The sequence below is a fragment of the Nannospalax galili genome, unplaced genomic scaffold, assembly GCF_000622305.1.
Source record: "Nannospalax galili isolate Female #2095 unplaced genomic scaffold, S.galili_v1.0 scaffold38, whole genome shotgun sequence".
Taxonomy (NCBI): Eukaryota; Metazoa; Chordata; class Mammalia; order Rodentia; family Spalacidae; genus Nannospalax; species Nannospalax galili.
In genome coordinates this window covers 907,168-916,992 of record NW_008342636.1, presented here as the reverse complement: position 1 = coordinate 916,992, position 9,825 = coordinate 907,168, and positions in this window count along the sequence as shown.

Below are 9,825 nucleotides of genomic sequence, written 5' to 3'. Positions count from 1 at the left end.
CTGTGACCAGTGATAGTCATGTATATAGAGATTAGAAATGCATGTGAAAACGTCTCAATGTCAATAGGCTTGGAATTAATTTTTCTGTATGAAACTGTGTGTTTTGACAACGCAGTGGAGATCTTTTTTAAAGGTTGGAACCTCATTTAATTTTATGTCTTATAGAGTTTATAATGAGTAAAAGATTATATAAGGGTAATAATTCATCTGTAAACCTAGAAATGTACAGCCAATTTTGAAAGAGATGTACCCTAGCTCAGAAAAATGTTATTGAATAGATTAATGCTGTTGTAATGAAATGCTTCTTTTAATTAAAAATAAAATAAATAAAGGGGCTAGAGAGATGGCTCAGCGGTTAAGAGGCTCTTGCAGAAGATCTGGGTTCAGTTCCCAGCACTCACTTGGTGGCTAAAACATGTCTATAAATCCAGTTCCAGGGGATCTGACACCCTCTTCTGACCTCCGTGAGCACTGCACAACACTGGTGTACTTATTTACAGGCAGGCAATATACTCATACATAAAATAAAAGTACTAAATAAATACTGTTAAAAAAATAAAGGTGGACAGCTATTGAAGAAAGACACTAGCATCAACCTTGGACCTTCACAAACATCTGCACCCACACACATTAGCAAATACAGATGACACACACACATAACACTCCCCCCACACATACATTCAGGACAAAAAAATGCACACAGCTATATAAGAAGCATTACTAGGAAAGAAGGACCAGCATAAAGTCATCAAGAAAGGAGAGCAAACGGGAGCCTCATACATACACACATATATATATGATAAATGTACAGGTCTGAATATATTTGTATAATATGTGTATAACTTATTGTCCTGGAATATGAAGCAATAGAACATGATAAACAAAGCTTGAAGACACTAGAAAACAATAGGAATGAAGAGAAGCTGGCCCTGGTGGCACAGGCTATAAACTCGGGAGGCTGAGGCAGGAGAATTACAAGTGCAAGTCTTACCTGGGCTACCAGTCAGGGCAACTTAAGGAGCGCCTGTATCAAAATAAAAAGTGAAAATAGGGCTGACCTATAACTCGGCGGTAGAGAATGCTTACTGAGTATGCACAAAGTCCTGGGTTCAATCCCCAGCATCAAACAAATAATAAATAAATTCAAAAAGTTCCTTTTGGCAAAGCCAATATAATCACAGATTTGAATATAACACAGTAGACAACTATATTTTTAATGTTTAAAGACCTGAAAAAGTTCTGCTGGGGTGGAAGTGGAAGAGGCTGGGGGGGTGAGGGTGTGCAGGTATAGGAGAAGTAAGGTGAACTTTCAAATCCAGGGGTTCGTTTCAGTATTTGGTGAGCACCAACTTTATCAATGCTATGAATCCATGAACTGCACTGCAGAGTATAGAAAATAAGTCAGAGCCAGCAAGATGGCCCAGCAGGTGAAGATACCTGCCAAACCAGATGACTTGACTTCAGTTTCTGGGACCCACATGGTGGAAGGAGAAAACTGACGCTCTCCCAAGTTTTCCTCTGACCTCTACAGGTATGTCATGGCACACACACATACTCTCATGCATATATTTAAAATTTTAGAAAATTAGAAATTAAAAACAAACCAGTTGTAGAGTCTATGATCCTGTGTGAACATCTCTTAAAATTCTAAGTGTGTGGTTGGGTGGGGAATAAAGTGATGGCTCAGCGGTTAACAGTGCCTGATGCTCTTGTAGAGGATCTGAGATGGCAGCTTACTTATCTGTAACTCCAATTTCAGGGAATCCAGTGCCCTCTTCTGCCCTCCGTGGGCACCAGGTATAGACATGGTACACATCCATACCTGCAGGCAAACTTCAGGCACATAGAGTAAAAATAAAACAAACAAACAACGCCCAAATCTCTTTTTAGAGAGTAAGGACACTCTATATAATAGACTGGGTATGTAGCTCACTGGTAAAGCCCTGGCCTACCAAACAGGCAGCTCTGGGTTCTATACCAGCACCAGATTATTTTTAAAAAGCAATAGCAGGTTCCATATTTGTAGTCACTACCTCCAAGACTAATAGAGAAACCAAGGAAGACTATTGAACAGGGCAGGGCCATGGATGGTTAAATGACAGAAAAGTTGCTAGAGGAATGGCTGGAAATCCACCCTCTGAGATTTCAGGGAAAGAGGCCTCACTGGAATACTTGAGTAGGAGAGGAGGCAGCAGGGACCTCACACTGGAGCATCTCCCACCACTGGTGCCAGAGAGGACACTCCTGCTGCAGGTGAGACTGGAGAAGATGATGGTGTTGAGAAAGAATGGGGACTCCTGACACAGAACCCTTCTTCTACTGTGTACTCTGGGGCCTGATCCTGACAAATCGATGCATTATGTTTGTTGGCAAAAGCAAAATATTTAAAGGGCCCAGACTGATTTTTAATGATCTGGCTAAAAGGTTAAATTCACAGCAGAGGGGCCAATAGTTCATTAGCTATCATAAGCAAAGATTTAGACCATTATAATTCTTGAGTTGAAACTCTGACCGTATGAGATTTTTTAATATAATTTTTGTGAGATCTCCATGAGAATTGATTTAGCAGAGCAATTCAAATGGCGACTGTGTAGTTGTCCCACAACAAGTGACTTAACAAAGTCTAGATCAACCCAGGATGCATGGCTGCCCATCCCAGCACTTGGGAGGTTGAGGCAAGATGTTCATTTCAAGGTCAACCTGGGTTGTATAGTGAGACTGTGTCTCAATACAGAAACAACAAAATGACCACCACACAAACCATATCTCCAAATACATGAGTATATTCTGAGGTATTGGTTGGGAGGACATTTGGGGATACACAATTCAGCTTATAACCAGTAGCTAATTGTGGTCATTAGCTGCCAGAATGCCTAGGTTTGAATTCCAGGCCAGCCAGTCTCATCTATTAAGAATGCAGTGCAATTGAGTTACCCACCTTGAATTTCACTTTTTTCATCGACTTCATGAGTCTGTTGTGAGAATTAATTCACCTAACATAGGCAAAGCATTTAGGATAGTTTAGTAGAATGTGCTAAGAGCAATAAATGCTAACTATTAACAGTGATGGTATTACAATTGTCATTTGTATACTTTATTATTAACACATGATTTCTACCTCCCAAGTTACATGATCTCTTTCCTTGTAAGGTAGACAGAGCACACAAAACAACCGTTACCAAATTAAACTGGCCCTTTTCTCAAAACCCTTACTTTTGATGCTTCTTATGCCTCAAAGCCTGCATGCTGGTTTGTAGAAGCCTCTGCCAAGATGATATCCTCTCAGAGGCCTTCTTTGCCCCTGTAGGGGAAGTTAATGCTGTTTTTCGCTGTGTATCTTACTGGCTTACCTTCTTTTTCTATAGTCTTAAGTACTAAAGTTCTCATTTATCTTCTGACCTCTTCTCTGTCTCCTCCAGCACCATGTCGACTGTGTTTCCCATTGCTACTTCTCAAGGTCCTAAAACATGAAACTCAGCACACAGAAGGCCATCAATCATAAACATTTAAAAGGTGAAAGCACAAAACTTGTGCTACATGCCCTACTGAGGAAGTACACAAAAATATGTCACTCTAGGCTCAAGATTGTAAACAGAAGACCTTGAAATGGAGGTAGGAATATGTTAAACACACTTTTGAATAATTATATTTGTATAATTCATTAATGCAATTAATCCTTTTTACTAGTGGAAAAGCTTTTTAGTTCATTTCAGGACATTAAAACCCATATTACTACAATAATAAGTTGATATGTTAAAATATTCACTTTTAAATGTATGAGTGGAGAACTAGAACTCCTTTAGCAGTTATTATGATTCATTGAAAAGGGTCTAACACTTAATGAGCTCACTGCTCCTTTCTTACCCAGCTCCCACTAGGCATCTGATCTGACCCAGGGTAATCACAGACTTCAAAAGAGGTTAAGGTCAGTTATTCAGGACCCAGGGAAAGGAAAGGAAAAGCTCCATAAACACAAAGGCCATCAAATCTGAATACACATTTATTTGACTGAGTCCACAAAGCATGAGTATTGCGACAATGATTGGTTTTGGCTTGGGATTGTTCTGCAAAGCCTATGTGGTCAGGCAGGCATTTAAATGGCCATATCTTATTTTGCTTACAGCAAAGAGTTATGAAATAAAAATACATTACATGTATGCATCCTTCTCCTGTGAACGTTTAAGCATGAGTCTTGTTCAAAATTTTAGTTACAGACACTTTGGAATAGTTTATATAACCTTGCCTTCCATGAGCGCCTTGTCAATTGTAATTCAATTTTTTATCACTATTTAATCACATGGATGCAGATTTCAAGCTGTCCACTTCTTTTTGTCTTTTCAAACAGAAATGGAGGTGAGAGGTGCCTACCCGCTCTTCAGTGTCCATGCTCATAGTCTTAGTTGTAATTGCCAACCTGGCACACTGGACCAGATTGGCATCACTCTGTTACTCCAATAAAAAAATCAAAAAGTGGGAACCTGAAGCACAGATCAACTATCTACCTGATTATTAATACCTAATTAATAATATTAATATCTGATCAGAAATCACCAACTATAATAGCAATAGAAACAAACCCAAACTTCTCCTCAACAGAGGCAGGCTAGAATTTCATATTACACATACAACCAAAAAAGAAACTCACATGCAAGGTCACAATGCAAAATCCCAAATAATATGACAAACCAAGACAATATGATCCCACCAAATCCCACCAGAGTCCCACTGACATGCTCTATGATGAGAACTACCCAGAGGAACCCCAGGACACAGAACTTTAAAGAACAATAAAAGACATGATGAAAGAATTCAAGGACTCTAAAGAACATGCAAGCCCCTCTAGGAACTCAAAGAAGGCAAAAAGAAACTCCTGACTGATTCTTAACAAAATAAAAGAATATGACTGAATGAAATAATAAAGACAATTCAGGATTTGAAAAGGGAATTCAGAAAAGAAAGAAATGTTGGAGAAAACACAAGCTGAGATGAAAATGGAATTGAAAAACTCAATAAACCAATTAGAAAAGACAGGAGAAAATCTCCCCAGCAGGATGAATCAATGGAAAACAAAATCAAGACTTGAAGAAAAAATTGGAGAATTGGACCGTAATAGCAAAGAATATGAAATTTTATAAATATAGGAATGGAATATGCAGGAAATATGGGGCACCATAAAAAGAGCAAATCTACAGATTATTGGCATAGAGGAAGAAGTATCTTACAGAATACCAGATAGACTGGATCAGAAAAGAAATTCCCCACAGCATATCACAGAAAAAGCACTAAATATATATAACAAACAAAGAGTACTGAAAGCTACAAGAGAAAATAACAAGTTACATATAAAGAAAAACTTATCAGAATAACCACTGACTTTTCAATGGAAACTTCAAAAGCCTAAAAAACTTAGAGCAGAGTATTCCAAGTTCTAAATGGCCACAGATGCCAAGCCAGACTTCTATACCCAGCAAAAGTATCTATTGTAGTTGAAGGAGAAAGAAAAATCTTCCATGATACAAATAGGCTGAAAGAATTCATGTCCAAGAAACCAGCCCTACAGAAATACTTAAAGGAATACAAAGGACTAAAGAAAGGAACGACCATACCCAACAGACAACAGCAAGGAAAAAAATGAAGGTATAATTGTGGAAGCATAAAATAGGACCAAGAACACAAATAGAAAATAAAATGACAGTGACCAATACACATCTTCCAATACTAGCTTTAAACATCAGTGGCCTCAGTTTTCCAATTAAAGAATATAGGTTAGTTGATCCGATTAAGAAATAAAATACTTCTTTTTGTTGTCTACAAGAAACTCATCTCACCTTCAAGAGCTGGTGCCACCTTACAGTAAAAAGATGGAAAAAAAGGATTCCAAGCAAATGGCACCAAGAAAATGTAGGTGTTGATGTCTAAATATCAAACAAAACAAACTTGAAACTAAAATTATTCAGAAGAGATAAATAATGCCACTTCATCTGATCAAGGGAACACTCAACCAAGAAGACATTATAATCATGCACCCAATTTCATAAAAAGAGTATTACTGGACTTTAAGACATATATTAGCACCAAATCAGTAATAGTAGGTGACTTCAATACCCCACTATCTCCAATAGGCAGGTTATCTGGACAAAGAATAAACAGAATAAGCAGAGAAACATCCGAAGAACTACGATCAATACTGCTTAAACTATTTTTAAAAATGAAACAGCAAACCTCTTTTACAAAGCACATATTACTTTAATACTAAAACAAAGTAAAGACACAACAACAAAAAGAAAACTCGAGAACAATATCCCTAATGAATATAGATACAAACATTCTCAATAAAATACTTGCAAACCACATGCATACACACATATCAAAAAGATGGCACGTTTCCAATGCAACCTTTACACCTAAGGCTCAGGGAACACCAAGGAAGAGGGGACAAAACAATGCAAGAGTCAGAGTGACAAGACACCTGATGCTAGTTAATGTATTCTAGACAGATCTACATAATGACAAAACCAGTTGACATGCCAAGGTGGATGGGGAAAGTATCATCGGAGCTCACCTCAAGATGAAGAGCTACAGGCAATCAATGGATGTTAAGGGAGGGAGAATCAATTTTCTCTGGGGACTAGCTCCCTGAGAGGTCATCAAATCCCAAGTCAGCAGCCCAAACACAAATACACATGAGCATGACTAAATGCACTCCATGTTTTTTGTATACATATTATATATGTACACATATGTGTGTGTTTATAAATATATGTATATTTAACAATAATAGTCAAAGAAAGATGAGAAATTGAGAGGGAGTGGATGACATGGGAGGAGTTGGTGGGGACTGGGAAGATACAAATAATGCAGAGATATTGTTTGTGTATGAAATTCTCAAAAAATAAGAAAAATTACAAAAAAACCTTAACAGTGAAGTTGACTTAACTACATTTGGTTCATTTCATATTATGTATCTAATTGTTCTCAATATTCTGTTTTTCTGTGTTTTAAAAGATACTCATGGACAGGAGCTTCATGGGTTTATGAAGGAAATATTTCTCAAGCAGGAGGTACTCAAGGTGATGACCTCAAATCTAGCAGTGCCTGTATTAGTTACTTTCTGTGGCTGTGATAAAACACCATGGTCAAAGCAGTTTATAGAAGGAAAGATTTATTGGGCCTATGGTTCAAAGGAAGAAGAGTCCATCATGGCGGGTAAGGCATAGCAGGAGGCAGCGGGAGCAGAAATCTGAGCACTCACATCTTCAAACAGCACAGGAAGCAGAGAGACTGGAAGTGGGAAGGAGGCTCTGAGGAACTCTCACAGTCAACTCCTCCCCCTTCCTCCAGCAAAGCCTCACCTCCTAAACCTCCTCAGGCAGTGCCACCAACTGTAGCCAAGTTTTTGAATACTTGGAGCCTATGGGAGGCATTTCTCATTCCAACACCACAGTGCCCAAAGTCATGTTTCATTTAATTTATCATTCCAGGAACAAACAGTTTGGCAAAACTTAGAGTCTTTGCTAGTGGTGACTCAGAAAGAGCAGAGATTACTGATGTGGAAGAAGACAGAAAAGTTAAAATGAGACCATTTAGCTTTGCTTTCCTCATAGAACACTATCTTATAAAGGAGGTATTGGATACAAACATTTCTACTATTCTGTAACATATGTGTTCCCAGAAAACTTCATGTTATGAAAAATTATGTACTGAAAATAAAAGGAACCACTGGGAAAATAGGACCAGACCAAACATTCAATATGTGCAGATTTGCAAACAGAGGAACCAGAACACAAAAATAATCTTCATAAAAATATTACTTGTTGGGTCTGGAGAGATGGATCAGCAGTTAAGAGCATTGACTGGTCTCCCAGAAGACCTGGGTTCGAATTCCAGCATCCACATGGTGGCTAACAACCATCTCTAGCTCCAGTTCCAGATCTGACACCCTCTTCTGTCCTCTGAGGACATTGTATAACGCAGGTGTACTTATATACATGCATGCAATACATGCATACACATAAAATAAAAATAATAAATAAAATATTTTTAAAATATTACTTGTTATGGTTTGAATATGAAATGTCCCCCACAGGTTCATGGGTTGAAGTTTTGGCCCCTAGCTGTGGTGGTTTTTTTTTAGGAGATTTTGACAACTGTAGGAGTTGGGCCTACTGGGAGGAAGTAGTTCTCTGAAGCACAGTTGATGAAGGGTAACGCTAGTTCTTTGCTCACTTCTCTGTCTTTCTCTGCTTCTGTTCACCAAGGGGTCAGATCCTTTGTTGCACCTGCCAGGGTTCTGCATCAGGCCCACAACATTGGGTCAGGTGACTCCGGACTGAAACTTCTTGACACAGGGTAGAAATAGCATCCTCTGGAGGGTCTTAAGTCTCATTCATAAAAGAATTTAAGAATGGACTTAATGGAAGCTTTAAAACAGTTTTATTAGAATTTAAGGAAAAATCCTCAGGGCAGGCAAGCTGTAAATGTTAGCTGCTACCTTGAGGAGAAGAATGGAGGGGAGAAGGAAAAAATCCATAAAGCCATGCCTGTTTGAAGCCACCATGGAGGTCAGACAGACACATGGCAGGGAGAAGGGAGTTGTAGCAAAAAAGGTGAAGAAGCCCAAAACACTGGGGCGGCCCAAAGCATTTAGGAAATCAAGGTTAGAAAAGTGTCATAAAGAAGAAAAGGAGAGAAAAGGAAAAACATATGGAGAGCCACATGTCTACCTGCGACACATGATCCACAAGAACTGCACTAGGAGGTGGGGATCCGGGCAGGAAAATTCACCATCTCATTAATATATTAGGAATTCTGACCATCTCCTCAGCATGACTTAAAATGAACCCACCTTCCTCGTGTGGTCCCATGACCAGGTGATTAACCAGCTAAATGGAAAGTTGGGTCTTTATCCAGACCACAATACCAGAGATTGTTATTCTCTTGACCAGTTCATCTTATGGGACTTTTTTGTTCTCTTAACACTCTGAGATCATGAGCCATAATAAACCTTTCTTCTTTTAGTTGTCTTTCTCAGGTATTTCTCCCACCAGTGAGTCTGATAAATATGTTAACCCAGTTAAAGAAATAATCTTGAATTGTAAATAAATACCTTATTGAGTATAGGATTTTCTTTCTTTTAAAAATATTTTATTTTTCATCTTATGCATATGAATGTATTATCTGAATATATGTAAGTGCTCCCATGTTGTACAATGCCCACAGAGGTCAGAAGACGGTGTCAGATGCCCTGGAACTGGAGCTACAGATGGTTGTTAGCTGCCATGTGGATGTTGGGATTCAAACTTAGATCCTCTGCAAAAGAGCAGCCAGTGATTTTAACAGCTGAGCCATCTTTCTAGCCCCTCTTTTTTTTTTTTTTTTTTTTCTAAAGTCAAGGGTAGTCATTAGAAAGAGATATGAAGAAGACTGTTGTTAAATTATAGAGTTGAGGGCGAAATGCAGGGAGATTAAAGAAGAACAAATCCAGATGCACCAAAGTTTATGATAAAAATGAGTCAGCAGAAGACTGCAACCAGTGGGCGTCATGCCACAAACTCTGCTCTTTGGTGGCTCGCTGTTACCTGAGACCCAGGACTCTGTTCTAGGAAATGTCACATAAGAGCAAACAGACTTCCATGTTCCGGTAGCATTGTGTTCTTATGTCCAATAGCATGGGATCTTCCTACCATCGGAGCAACTGTGTGGAAGAGAACTGAGTATATTTTACCTCTGAGTACATAAATTTATTTATCTACTCATTTGCTGGTTTGAATATTGCCTTTTGAGTAAGTTTTATACAATTTAATTGAGAATTTTATATTCCCTTTA